We start from the raw sequence: 13,752 nt of genomic DNA, 5'->3' as shown, positions 1-13,752 counted from the left end.
GTCTGGGCGGTAAATGACAGAGGCGCTATGCGCCCCTGTCATTATCGGCGCTGCTATCTACAAGATAGCAGCGCCGATAGCCAGGGGTATGTATGAACGGTCAGATCGTCTGACCGTTCGGCCAGCTGTAGCTGTCGTTATCGACAGCTACAGCCTGGCGCTAGCCTATCCCGACAGCAGGGACAGCGCAGTCCCTGCTGCGGCGGCTGCCGGCTCCACGCGGGGATCTCGTGATACTTGCGAGATCCCGTGCATGCTCAGTGGAGCCGGCCGGGACAGAGACACAGCGCATCAGCACTAGGCTGATACGCTGCTGTCTCTAACGGGTAGCGCCGGAGGGGGGAGTTAACGCTCCCCCTCTCCGGTCGATGAGATGTTCATACATCTCATCGGTAGTGCTTCCTGCTTCGCCTCGGTAATGAGGTGAAGCGGGAAGTGTTATAGCGGCACGTTAAGTGCCGCTATCATACATCTACCCCATTGTGTTTTATTTTCCTATTGAAGCCAATGTGTTTTTGTATTATTTTCCAGTGGGGGCCAGTGTGTGTGTGTGTGTGTGTGTGTGTTCATTGTTTTACAGGAATGTAAGATACAATCAGCTCGGCCTCCTGCTGAACATTTCAGTTATTAAAATAAACCTATAAACACACAAAAAGATTCACCTGAGCAGAAATAGACAAACGATTCTTTACAGCTTCAATATCTGATTATCAGGAGCAATTAGCCGATAACATAACCGCGGTTCCCAGTCTGTGTGGAGCCTACATCGGCTCTGCGGGCATCTTTTTGGCACACTGTATTATAATAATAACAGTAATAATATTAGATGGGCAGGCTCATTACACCAGCTCAGGGATGTGTTGGTGGAACAGTCATTTTTGAACTTACATTTTTTTTTGTTTCTGTGACATAACAAAGGGGCAGAACCAGGTCTATTGTACAGAACAAGTTATTTACAGCTATAGGAGTCAACGTCAACGCGAGAAAAGTGATGTCATAAGTGGGAGGAGCCAATTTGTTGAATACATACAGTATATTGGGAAGTATAGGTTTGCAGAATACATGGGAGATTACAATATTACAAAAAAAAAATTGTACTGAATCACATTGTTAATCTTTTTTTTTTTTAGTTTGGATTAAATAGAACAGGAAGAACCTCTCTTCCTCGTATATCAATATTTCTCTCCTAGGGATGTTATGAGGTTCTACAATGTTCTGTAATAATACCCGGCCCTGAGATATTTCCAAAAGACTCATCGGGAATTATTCCCATTATAGAAGCCCTGTGCCAGACGCCAATCTCGTGGTGAATATGACGCAGATTACATTCAGCTGTCGCCCTCTATAGAAAACAAAACTGATAAACAGAATACAAATGCCTCTATACATCCAGTGTTCATGATGCCATGCTCCTACATCCATGAAGTGTAAAGAAAACCAGCGTATTATTACATGGCAAATCAGAAAAGTCACCCATTATAATCTATTATTTCCCCCCACCAGAGCCTGGGAAAGCCAATAAACTGTATCTGTCACCTCGGCACATTGGGGGCAGCCATTCTGAGAGCTGTACTAATATTCAGCCTCCTAGTTCTCTAATTGCACTACGTGCCTCATGCCTCAGAGATGCCGCTAGTACATAGTGATTTGATAGGCGACAATCATATGATTTTCTATTCAGCCCACAAAATGCCCCCTGCTGGTGACAGGAACAGTTTAAGCCAAAATGCCTAAATAACACACTTTGCATTACAAAGAGTGTACTAAAAACATAAATATATATGTAAAAGTCTCCAAACTTTAGCAGAAATCTATTTATATATATAATTCATTATTATCAGCCATTTGGGAAGAGATTGGCTATAACATCCCTTAACTGGACGACAGACAACAAGTCTACAGTGAACAGGACAATCTCTCTAATTCTATTTACCTAAATATGTACCGTATTGGGTGCAGTAATCCTTTCCACCACCAGGGGTCTACATATAACTGAGCTAGCAGCAATTTATTGTATTGTATCCCAAACAAACAGCCAGGAAAACCAAGCAGCCCGGCGCGATTTACTCTCCCAGTTCTGAAAAATTAACCTCTTAAATAAAATATAGTTTTATCTATCCACACGCTTTATATACATATATATTGAGGACGTCATCATCAATAGACAGTAGCAATGGCTAGGCGACAGCAGTGTTAATTTGTATACATTGTGAGACGTTAACGGGGTCATTTACTAACATGCTGCAGAAAAACGTAAAGATGTGCATCAGCCCCACAGCAATCAATCAGCAATTAGATCAAATTGGTCTGGCGCACAGTTAGACAGCAACGCTGGTGTGTGACAAATATGGGTTACTGTACCAGCAGATTCACTTGACGCGTTTAGTCCCCTGATGACCGTACAGTCACAGGGAAGCTAATTATTATCTGACGTACTGTACAAGCTTCAGGTCAAGTGATAAACAGCGTGAGCAGGAATCCAGCCTGTCTCACAATCCCATCATTCTGCTGGCACCAGAGGTAACAGTATTTATCATTACAGTGCACACATTGGATGATTTACACGGTTCTCCCAATATCTTACAAAGCCATTTAATTGTAGATGGGCTGCAGCTCATGTACCCGGAATATAATGTTCTCTTCAAAGGTTTTTAATTTTCCAACATTTCACTAAATAAAACACCCTTTGTCTCCCAAAAGTGCAAGAACGGCCTTAGAAAACTCAAACAGTGACCAGCGGACACAATTACTTTATATTATTCATTTTCTAGCCGGCTGGAAGACTTGAAAGCTATTAAGGTAATAAGGTGATAACGTGTTTTGTGTGTTAATGTGCTTTACACTGTACACTAAATAAAGCAAAGAGAACAATATGGCAAGTGGTTCTCAAGACACTGAGCAGACCTCCCTACATGGGCTGTACACGTGCATCACCAGAGATAAGCAACCTACTGCTCTCCAGCAGCTGTGGAACTACAAATCCCAGCCAGGCATTTGCCCTGTCCCTTGCAAAAGGACTTTTAGTTTCACAAGCGCAGGAGAATCAGCGGCTGCCTACGCCTCCGATACACGGTGCGGTCTCCGACAACTAATTGGCCTCGTGGTCATTTATTACGATAAAGCGGTCAGTGTGACATTCCCCCTCTGGCGCTTTAAAATGGCAACGGCCTCCTCGTGCGTGACGCCCTCCAGGCTCTCGTCGTTAACCGCTAGTATCTGGTCTCCACGTTTCAGTCTCCCGTCAACAGCAGCGGCTCCCTAGGAGAAAAATCAGGATATAAACTCTGTTCTGCTTCTCTAAATGAGATGTTAATTCTTCAGATAACCAGAGCGACAGTCTCAAAAGAGCCTCCTCTGCCGCGTTCACCAAGGTGGCTGCACAAACACGGCCTGTACTATTACCCAGATTATTAAACCCCAACACCCTGGGGCCAATGACGGCGTGTTTATGGAGCGAGTGGAGGGAAGACTGTTCCGAGGTGTAATAACCATGTAGCCCCCCGAGGTGTAATAACCATGTAGCACACCCAGTGATCTCCTCTAACGCATCGTGTTGTGGGGATTTACACAGCTGTTCACGATGGGCTTTTACAGACAGAATGTAATAAGTGGAAAGATTTGCAGAATGTGTTGCGGTGCAGCCATTGTTTCACTGTAACAGAAACAAAGGATTTGTGAATGAGCAGATAGAAGTAATCAGGCTGGGCTACACGCATGGGATATCCGCACCAACTAATTTATACCATATGGCAGAATGTAAAGCAAGTGTTTTATTACAGCTAGCCTTTGTCACTGGGAAAGAATGCACTTGCATTACTGTGTAATAGCCAGCAGATGGCGCTAATTAGAAGTGAGACAACTCCTGTGAGCAGGGAGCGTGGGGAGTACCGTACGTCACATTGAACGGAGGCAGGGCAGAAACCTTTATTTCTACTTCAGGGTCCATAGGGTATCCACAGGATACCTTGGGGTATAGGTGTGACGTCAGTCATCGGGCACCATATAGAGTTAAGCTTTCAGCCTCCCAGGATGCACTAGGGTCCCCCTCCTATACCCCGCCCCCGAGCCAAGGCACCTCAGTTTAGTTTGGTGCCCGGCCGGAGTCGGGTGCACCTGTTGGAGTGGGGGCTAAGAAGAGCCCCTGAAGTTTTCTGCATGCAGCTGTGGCTGCACATCTGGATGTACAGCATGGACAGTCAGTCCTGACGTCCATGCTGTCTTCCCTACACCCCCGCCGGTACCAGAACACCGGTACCGATCCAGGGATGCTGGTGAGCATCTGGGGTCACAGCTAGCGGTGACCCCAGATGTTCCGGACCATGGCCGGAATCAAGGGGGACAGCAAGGTAAGCAGCGGGGTCCTGCGGTGGGTCCCCGCTGTTACATGGTCCAGAGTCCCCAGGCAGGGGGCTCCCTGGGGACTGGCTGCAGCGTGGAGCCAGGTATATAACCTGCACTTCCACTACCCCCCTGGGACAGCGGACCGCAGCAGAGCGGTAGCGCTGCGGCGTCCCGGGGGTTAAATGCATGCCAGGGGAGCGCGCCTTCCCTGTCTCACAGCCGGCGTCTCCCCCGCTGCACACAGCCCTCTCTGCAACACGCCGACTGGCCCTGTGGCAGCGCTCCTCCCCCAGGCCAGCCTCCTCTCTGCTCCTCGGCGGCCATCTTCCAGAACGCATGGTGAACGCTGCTGGAAGTCTGGACGGAGGCATCGTGGTCTGGTTCCCCCCGCATACCTCCCCTCCGCTGTGGTCAGGTCTGTGTATGCAGCGCTGTGTCCTACCAGACTCTGTGTCTGTGTAGTTGATTTATCAGCGCTGGTTAGTGCAGGAATTGAGTTTCTTTGCATTGTATGTGACTGTGCTAGCGCTGCTGCCTGTACTTTCCATTTCTGACTGTCAGCTTTATTACTGTCCCTGTTCTTTCTGCTAAACCCTTGCGGTGCGGTGCTGCAGGGTGGTCTCTAGCCTTTTTAAAAACAATTGGTGAGAGGGGTCACATACTTTGTACCATTATGTCTGAAAGTGACTTTCCTCTCCGGCTACAGTGTACTACGTGTAAAGTACCTTTAGCGGAGTGGGAAGGTAGCGCGGAGGGCCTCTGCCGGCAGTGTTTGTCAATGGCGCGGCCTATTACGGTTACAGCACCGGTACAGGAGCCGCCCTAGGCTTGTTTCGCTCAGGCGCTTACAACCTTAGTGGGCCAGTTAGCTTCGCAGCCCGCGTTTACGCAGATGGGTTTGTCCCAGCAATCAGTGGTGTCGTCACCCATGCAGGGTTTCCCAAGACAATTGGTGGTACCCCGCAGTCTCCCTATTTCCCCTCTCCCGGTTTCTCAGGAGCCGGCGTGGGTTAACTCACTGACGAGTTCTGTACAGCACTTGTCGGATGTGTTGCAGGGGGAGGCTGTGATGCGGCCACATAAACGGCTGGTGGCGTCTCTGTCGGCTCCTTATGAGGATGACGAAAGGACGTCTGATGATGGGGAGATTCTGGATCCTTACGATCAGGAACCTCTCCATACTAAGGACGCAGACGCTAGGTCCAAGGTGTATATTCCTGGACTTATTCGGGCAGTCCGCACAGCCTTGGTGATTGAGGACGAAGTTCCCCCAGCGGCTAAATCCAATTATGCATTTTTTAAGGATGTGAAGGGTGACGCCACAGCCTGGCAAGCGATACCAGCCGCAGAGGTGCCTGGCGGTGGTTTATCCGTTCGCGGATAATTATTTTGCTAAGTGGGAATCCCCTCCACAGGTGGATTCTCATGTGACACGTCTTGTCCGTAGTGCCACATTACCAATGCCATCCATGTCCTCCCTTAAGGATGCTACGGACCGCAAGGTGGAGATCTGCCTGAAGTCCGCTTATTCCCTTGCGGGGGGGGCAGCGCGGCCGGCTATGGCCATTTGCTGGGTTGCCAGAGCTATGGAGCGCTGGGCGGATTCGTTGGAGGCGTCCTTTGATTCCGACTGTCCGGCTGAACAGGCGGAGTTGATTGGTAATCTCCGTGATTCGGCCACTTATATCAACGAGGCGGCCTTAGACATTAGTACCCTGGTGTCTCGAATTTCTTCAGCAGCGGTGGCTGCTCATCCCACCTTGTGGTTGCGATCCTGGAAGGCGGACGCTGATTCCAAAAAGGGTTTCGAGGCGTTGTCCTTTAACGGAGAAGTTCTCTTCGGTCCAGATCTGGACAAGATTGTGGCCATGCTGGCGGCAGCCAAATCGGCATGTCTCCCATCGGCCGCTGTTCCTTCTGGTTCAGGACCATCGTCCTTTCGGTCTTATAGGGCCCAGGGCAGGCCCAAACCACAGTCTTTACCCCGACAGGCTGGTCCCAAGAAATCGGCCAAGCCCCGGAAGCAGGCATGGAGTACCAGACGTCCGGCCCCTTAGCCAGATGACAAGACTGCGGCCTGACGGTCCGGGCCTCCCTTTGGGGGATCCCAAATTGGGAGGCCGCCTGCTGCAGTTCGCCCAGTGTTGGTTGGTCACCACGACAGACACTTGGGTTCTCGAGGTGGTCTCCCACGGGTACGCCCTCTCTTTCCGGCACAGACCCCCGGCTCGATTTTTCACCACGGGTCTACCATCAGACCGGAACAAGGCCATGGAGCTGCGGAAGGTCTTGCACGCTATGCTCCAGGCTGGATTTATAGTGCCTGTTCCATTCTCCCAGAGGGGCCAGGGTTTCTATTCCAATCTCTTTTTGGTGCAGAAACCCAATGGGTCGTATTGTCCGATTCTCAACCTCAAAGCTCTCAACAAGTCTTTGCGGGTGCCGAAGTTTCGGATGGAGACCCTACGGTCCATCATTCTGGTGCTGGACATACAGGACATTTACCTGCATGTCCCTATTCTTTTGCGCCATCAACAGTTCCTCAGGTTTGCAATCCGCAGCGACCACTTTCAGTTTCGGGCGTTGCCTTTTGGCCTGGCGACAGCACCGCGTGTGTTCACCAAGGTGATGGCGGTCATGGCGGCTTCTCTGCGGCTGCAAGGAGTCCGCATGTTGCCGTACTTGGACGACCTTTTATTAGTGGCAGGATCTCCGGAGCTCCTTCTGCGCCACTTGGACCTGACCATTGCGCTACTGCAACGGCACGGCTGGTTAATAAACTGGCAGAAGTCCACTCTAATCCCGTCTCGGCGGATTCTGCACCTCGGAGCCTTATTGGTCTCGGGACAGCAAAGGATCTTTGTGACGGGGGAAAAGATCTCTGCTTTACAGTCGAGGGTGCGCAGTTGTCTGCACAGCCGCCGGGTGTCTCTACACTCGGCGATGAGGTTACTGGGCTCCATGGTGTCGGTGTTCGACATGGTGGAATATGCCCAGTTTCACTCCAGACCTCTGCAGCACCTGATCCTGTCCAAGTGGAACGGGCTGCCTCAGTCTCTAAAGTCCCATACGATAGTGCTCACCCCGGAGGTTCGCCTGTCCCTTGCCTGGTGGTTGCAGACGACCCATCTCAGCAAGGGACGTCCGTTCTGGGTACCAAATTGGGTCCTGTTGACAACGGACGCCAGTCTTCGGGGCTGGGGAGCAGTTTCGGGTCCACACTTGTTCCAGGGCAGATGGACTCGGACAGAAGCAGAACTTCCAATAAATATCTTGGAATTCCGTGCGGTCTTCAATGCTCTCCAGCAGGCACATCGGGTTCTCCAGGGTCGCCCAGTGCAGGTCCAGTCGGACAACGCTACCACCGTGGCCTACATAAACCGGCAAGGAGGAACCCGAAGTCGGGCGGCTCTCGTAGAGGTGTCTCGGATCCTGGTATGGGCGGAGCGCAATCTTCCGGCCATATCAGCTGTCTTCATCCCGGGAGTGCTAAATTGGGAGGCGGACTTTCTCAGTCGCCAGGACGTTCATCCGGGGGAATGGTCCCTGCACCCGGACGTTTTTCAACTGCTGGTGGACAAGTGGGGTCTTTCAGAGATCGACCTCATGGCGTCCCGGCACAACAACAAGTTGCCGGTGTACGGGTCTCGCACAAGAGACGAAGAGGCGTCTCTGGTGGATGCTCTGTCCGTCCGGTGGACGTTTCGGTTCACTTACCTGTTTCCTCCGGTTTCCCTTCTTCCACGGGTAATCCGGAAATTCAAACAGGAAGGAGGGACGCTCCTGTTGATAGCTCCCGCGTGGCCCAGACGGCACTGCTTCTCAGACCTTCAGGGTCTGTCCGTGGACAGTCCTCTACGGTTGCCGCTACGACCGGACCTTCTGTCGCAGGGTCCTTGTCTTCACCCGGACCTGACTCGGCTGTCTTTGACGGTGTGGCTGTTGAGACAGCCATGTTGAGGTCCAGGGGGTTTTCCAGCTCTGTAGTGCGTACCATGTTACGAGCTCGGAAACCGTCTTCCGCGAGGATATACCATCGCGTGTGGCATACGTTCTTCCAGTGGTGTCGACCGAGAGGTTATGCACCGCGGGAGTTTCGTCTGTCTCGGATACTCGCCTTCCTACAAGCGGGACTAGATCATGGGCTTCGCCTTGCTTCTTTGAAGGTACAGGTTTCGGCCCTGCCTGTCTGGTTTCACCGTAGGATTGCTACAATCCCGGATGTGCGCACCTTTATGCAAGGTGTTCTCCGCATTCAGCCGCCCTTTGTTCCACCTGTGGCGCCTTGGGATTTGGCTGTGGTCCTGAGGGCTCTCCAAGGACCACCGTTTGAACCACTGGGCTCAGTGGATCTTAAATGGCTAACAGCTAAGACTGTTTTCCTTCTGGCCATTGCTTCGGCCAGACGTGTTTCTGATTTAGGGACTCTTTCTTGTAGACCCCCTTTCTTGATTTTTCATGGGAACAGGGCAGTGCTCCGCACTCGGCCTGAATTTCTTCCCAAAGTTGTTTCCCAGTTTCATGTTAACGAGGAAATAGTTGTTCCGGCCTTTAACTCACCTGGCCTTTCAGTGAGTGAGGCCACTTTGGATGTTGTGCGGGCCTTAAGGACTTATGTTGACCGCACTTCTTCGTTTAGGAAGTCGGACGCCTTGTTTGTCCTCTATGGCTTCCGTAAAAAGGGTTGGCCTGCTTCAAAGCAACCTTTGGCAGCCTGGATCCGTATGGCTATTTCTGAAGCTTATCTTCATGAAGGTCGGCCGGTTCCTCCTTCTTTGAAGGGTCATTCCACTAGGTCTGTGGGTCCTTCGTGGGCAGCTCGACGTGGTGCCTCTGCAGTCCAGATCTGCAAGGCTGCTACGTGGTCCTCTGTCCATACCTTCGTGAGGTATTACAGGTTTGACACCTTCGCCTCTCAGGATGCTTCCTTCGGGCGGTGGATTCTCCTTTCTGCACAGGAGCATCCCCACCCTTAAAGGACACTGCTTTGGGGCGTCCCCAAGGTATCCTGTGGATACCCTATGGACCCTGAAGTAGAAAATATGAGATATGGTAAGAACTTACCTTTGTCATCTCTATTTCTACGAAGTCCATAGGGTTCCACAGGACTCCCGCCCTGTCGCACCTGTGCTGCAGATGGGCTTTGTTCTGGTCACCGGTTTTTCCGTCTCCCTCTGGTGAGAGTGTGATTCTTGTGTGTATCCAGATCTTTCTCTCTCTTCCTTCTCCTCCTCCGGCGTATGGCTTGGTAACTAACTGAGGTGCCTTGGCTCGGGGGCGGGGTATAGGAGGGGGACTCTAGTGCATCCTGGGAGGAAACATTTTTTGACACAGTTTATTCTATTGTACCTTTGGGGGACTGTCTGAAGGCTGCACGGGGGTTCCCGTAACGTTGCACCCCAAGACCCCTATTCTGCACTTCTTTCCGCCTCCCATTCATAGGCGAAACTTTACCGCCTATTACATTGCATTGACTTTCTGCCTAGGCGAAAAGTCTTCCAAATTGAATACGGAGGAAAATCAAAACAGGCGAAAATGACGTCATCGGCGAAAAGTTTTCGCCAAAACCACGCGAAAACGGCTTTTCGCTCCAAATTGAAAACGGGCCTAAGACACATTTGTAGGGAAAAAATTGCATGAAGAGACTCTTGGCGCTACCGAGTCACGGCATGGCGCAACTAGAAGGACTGTTTTACGCGCAAGGAGGCTTAGATGTATGCGGACACATCTGTACCACCATTACGGGCTGCTGATCAACATAACAGAATATACAGCCGTGCATAACTCTATGCCTACTTGGGCACACCATGCAAGTACCCCTCAGAGTCCCCTTTTACCCCCATATCCCCTGGAGCACACACGTGGTGAGGGCAGGGTGACTGATGTGACTAGGGTTCAATAAGAACTATACTGCATTGATATTAGATACAGATACAAAATGGAGACGGAGATGTGCAGCAACATTTTACCTTAGAAAATATTGTCTTGACGTAAATTGGGAGATCTCCATGAGGGCTCGCGTACCCTCAGACTATGCTAAACCCGAGTCCATCCGCGCCCCCTTCTCCAGGTGGATGAGCTTTGGCACAGGGGACCTGCAAAATAAAAGCACAGGATATAAACTTATGGCATACATTCAGACTTGTAGTGGTGAGGAGCGATAACTATGAACGGTAAAAATTAAGCACAATATAAAATAATAAGTGCTCGTTCGGTCACTGGCTGAACATCCTTTTTCTTTTTAAAGAAAAAATATATATATTTGTAGATCGGTTAGTGAGACCGGACATTTTTTTTTTTTTAAGAACTATTCCAAAATTTCTATTCATTTTAATGAATATATATATATTTATGTAAGTAGTGTAAGATAACATGAATATGTAGTTGCCAGTCAGCGCCACCTTATGGTCATCATGAAACAAGGCTGAGATATATTTGTATGATGCAACAGGTTTCATTGTACAATCAGCAGCTTATTCTACTCATTTTGCAGAAAAGCCCCCGCTCCTCCCTCATGTGCCATAGTAATAGAGTGTCAGTGTGTACTCACTCCCACTCCTCCCTCATGTGCCATAGTAATAGAGTGTCAGTGTGTACTCACTCCCCCTCCTCCCTCATGTGCCATAGTAATAGTGTCAGTGTGTACTCACTCCCCCTCCTCCCCATAGTAATAGTGTCAGAGTGTACTCACTCCCCCTCCTCCCTCATGTGCCATAGTAATAGTGTCAGTGTGTACTCACTCCCCCTCCTCCCTCATGTGCCATAGTAATAGAGTGTCAGTGTGTACTCACTCCCCCTCCTCCCTCATGTGCCATAGTAATAGAGTGTCAGTGTGTACTCACTCCCCCTCCTCCCTCATGTGCCATAGTAATAGTGTCAGTGTGTACTCACTCCCCCTCCTCCCTCATGTGCCATAGTAATAGTGTCAGTGTGTACTCACTCCCCCTCCTCCCTCATGTGCCATAGCAATAGAGTGTCAGTGTGTACTCACTCCCCCTCCTCCCTCATGTGCCATAGTAATAGAGTGTCAGTGTGTACTCACTCCCCCTCCTCCCTCATGTGCCATAGTAATAGAGTGTCAGTGTGTACTCACTCCCCCTCCTCCCTCATGTGCCATAGTAATAGAGTGTCAGTGTGTACTCACTCCCCCTCCTCCCTCATGTGCCATAGTAATAGAGTGTCAGTGTGTACTCACTCCCCCTCCTCCCCATAGTAATAGTGTCAGACTGTACTCATTCCTCCTCCTCCCCCCATAGTAATAGAGTGTCAGTGTGTACTCACTCCCCCTCCTCCCCATAGTAATAGTGTCAGACTGTACTCATTCCTCCTCCTCCCCCCATAGTAATAGAGTGTCAATGTGTACTCACTCCCCCTCCTCCCCCATAGTAATAGAGTGTCAGACTGTACTCACTCCTCCTCCTCCCCCCATAGTAATAGAGTGACAGACTGTACTCACTCCTCCTCCTCCCCCATAGTAATAGAGTGTCAGGGTGTACTCATTCCCCATCCTCCATAGTAATAGAGTGTCAGTGTGTACTCACTCCCCCTCCTCCCCCATAGTAATAGAGTGTCAGGGTGTACTCACTCCTCCTCCTCCCCCCATAGTAATAGAGTGTCAGTGTGTACTCACTCCCCCTCCTCCCCATAGTAATAGAGTGTCAGACTGTACTCACTCCCCCTCCTCCCCCATAGTAATAGAGTGTCAGTGTGTACTCACTCCCCCTCCTCCCCCATAGTAATAGAGTGTCAGGGTGTACTCACTCCCCCTCCTCCCCCATAGTAATAGAGTGTCAGGGTGTACTCACTCCTCCTCCTCCCCCCATAGTAATAGAGTGTCAGTGTGTACTCACTCCCCCTCCTCCCCCATAGTAATAGAGTGTGTGTGTACTCACTCCCCCTCCTCCCCATAGTAATAGAGTGTCAGACTGTACTCACTCCCCCTCCTCCCCCATAGTAATAGAGTGTCAGTGTGTACTCACTCCCCCTCCTCCCCCATAGTAATAGAGTGTCAGGGTATACTCACTCCCCCTCCTCCCCCATAGTAATAGAGTGTCAGGGTGTACTCACTCCCCCTCCTCCCCCATAGTAATAGAGTGTCAGGGTGTACTCACTCCTCCTCCTCCCCCCATAGTAATACAGTGTCAGTGTGTACTCACTCCCCCTCCTCCCCCATAGTAATAGAGTGTCAGTGTGTACTCATTCCCCCTCCTCCCCATAGTAATAGAGTGTCAGACTGTACTCACTCCCCGTCCTCCCCCATAGTAATAGAGTGTCAGTGTGTACTCACTCCCCCTCCTCCTCCATAGTAATAGAGTGTCAGGGTGTACTCACTCCCCCTCCTCCCCCATAGTAATAGAGTGTCAGGGTGTACTCACTCCCCCTCCTCGGGCTGGTGATCGGAACTGATGTTCTGACTCAGGGACAGGCTCTCCAGCTGGCTGGCGATCGCACTAATATTTGTATCTGCTACAACCTAGAACATGAAGCACATACATAGAGCTAGATGACAACACCGAAATCCCCATTTATTTCTGCACAGCAGCCCCCAGAGTTACATAAATACAACAAACAACCCTCTACCAGGCTCTTATCCAATGTAGAGAGACACTGCCTGAGAAGACGATCTGTGTAACCGGACTGTTCAATAACCCACACAGGACACGTTGCTCAGATGGCGGGGCAGGGCCTGGGCAAGCCGCACAACTTCCCTGTATAACTTATGTTATTATTACAGACATTAGCGGGAGAATGAGGACTCACGCCCCTATATTCCGGTATGGCTAACTGGCTGAGATTCCACACTCTTTCCAGACACACTGTACATCAGTCCTAATTTCCACTATAACAATAATATATATATATATATATACACACACATACAGTATGTATATATATATATATATATATATAGATTTAGATATATATATAGATATAGATATATATATAAAATCTTATACCAGTGTTGGCTAACCTTGACACTCCAGCTGTTGTGGAACTATATATCCCAGCATGCCCTGCCACAGTTTTAGCATGCCCTAATAGCAAAACTGTAGCAGTGCATGCTGGGTTATGTAGTTCCATAACAGCTGGAGTGTCAAGGTTAGCCAACACTGTCTTATACATTAACAGTGACCTATATAGCACAAGCATATGTTGTTGTGTTTCACAATTGGGAATAAAACAGTAATAAAACAAGACTGGGTAATAATAACAGACAGACAGCGCATACAAGTGAGGTTACTATAGTTACAGTATAAACTTGTAAATAATATATAGTATGTACAACTGGGGAGTTCCAGCTCTCATTGCTATGTATATATATATATATATATCTATTTGGTCACTCAGTCCTTGCCACAGTGGAGCTCATAGTACACACACATATACTGTATACACCAGGATACATTTTTT

The 13,752-nt window shown here is 49.6% G+C and overlaps 1 long non-coding RNA gene across 1 annotated transcript; it reads right to left on the bottom strand.

Annotated features, from left to right (window-relative positions):
• Positions 1-618: 618 nt before the first annotated feature.
• On the bottom strand, positions 619-13,007 carry LOC148516985 (uncharacterized). The gene is made up of 3 exons (XR_015879338.1): positions 12,717-13,007; positions 10,311-10,436; positions 619-3,258 (listed from the first exon to the last, which is right to left on the bottom strand). It is a non-coding gene; the product is annotated as an uncharacterized LOC148516985 (long non-coding RNA).
• Positions 13,008-13,752: the final 745 nt, after the last annotated feature.

Source organism: Taudactylus pleione, unplaced genomic scaffold (genome assembly GCF_031769625.1).
Source record: "Taudactylus pleione unplaced genomic scaffold, aTauple2 ptg000230l, whole genome shotgun sequence".
Taxonomy (NCBI): domain Eukaryota; kingdom Metazoa; phylum Chordata; class Amphibia; order Anura; family Myobatrachidae; genus Taudactylus; species Taudactylus pleione.
Note: the sequence above shows the minus strand (reverse complement) of the source record. Positions and strands in the feature narration are given on the sequence as shown.